The 998-nt window shown below is 40.8% G+C and overlaps 1 non-coding gene across 1 annotated transcript; it reads right to left on the bottom strand.

Annotated features, from left to right (window-relative positions):
• Positions 1-434: 434 nt before the first annotated feature.
• Positions 435-552, bottom strand: LOC122670173. Its single transcript, XR_006334150.1, has one exon. It is a non-coding gene; the product is annotated as a U5 spliceosomal RNA (small nuclear RNA).
• Positions 553-998: the final 446 nt, after the last annotated feature.

Here is a 998-nt window from a genome sequence, read left to right as displayed (position 1 = left end):
TCAATCCACTTTTCAGTTTTGGAATGTGAGCGGACCAAGTTGAATCATAATGTGTTAAATTTAGAGTTTCAAGAATCGGAATTAGATTGTAATATGTTACATTCAGAGTTTCGGGAATCGGAATTGGATCATAATGTGTTACATTCCGAGTTTTAAGAATCGAAATTGGATCCTGAATAAGAATTGGTTGACCCAACCCGATTCCGAAGCGGCCACTCCATGTTGGGTTTTCTAGAATTCCAGTTCCTCACTCTGACTCGCCAATCCATTTGAGCTTCGGATTCCAATCTGGAATGAGTTAGGTGACCTCCCTCCCCTAGATAAATTTACTGACCTTTTAAATTATGAATAAATGTATTTTGCACAAATTTAACACTTCAATGAAGGATGAAGAGAGGAGGAGATTAAAAAAGACTAACTAGAATTTTATAGGGTTCGCTCAATAGAGAGAGACCCTTAAAAAATTGGCGTATGCCACTTTAATGTGGCGAGCACACGGTATTCTTTAGTAAAAGGCGAAAAAATCGTTCGCCTTGTGCTCACCACGAGGTGACGAGGCTGCGTGATTTCTACACTAAGGTAGGACTCAGTTTATATAGAAACTTCTGCCTTTGTAATATCCGGTCACACTCGATGTGGGATTATACTGAAAAACCCAAACTATGCATCCTCACCGCACCAACTTCAGTTCTTGTCTTTAAAGAGAGGAACCCCATTCATAATCCAATTACTCCAAATTTCACAAGTTCAGCCAAGAGATTGGGAGTGGAAAATCCGAATATTCTTAATAATTTTGATGGGAAATCGAACGCTACAGGCCGTTTGCCTTATGTGGCTCTCATACCTAGACATACAAAGATGCTTTGTGCGTCTAGGCGTGGGAACCATGCAAGGCGCACGACCGGGTAGCGTTTTTTCTCCCAATTTTGATTTTGCCAGTATCAGATGCCTTATACATGAGACGTGTGTCATGCTAGCATTTGGGGGTGTCGAAAACA

The sequence above is a fragment of the Telopea speciosissima genome, chromosome 7, assembly GCF_018873765.1.
Source record: "Telopea speciosissima isolate NSW1024214 ecotype Mountain lineage chromosome 7, Tspe_v1, whole genome shotgun sequence".
Classification (NCBI taxonomy): Eukaryota; Viridiplantae; Streptophyta; class Magnoliopsida; order Proteales; family Proteaceae; genus Telopea; species Telopea speciosissima.
This window is presented reverse-complemented; position numbering and strand designations above follow the sequence as displayed.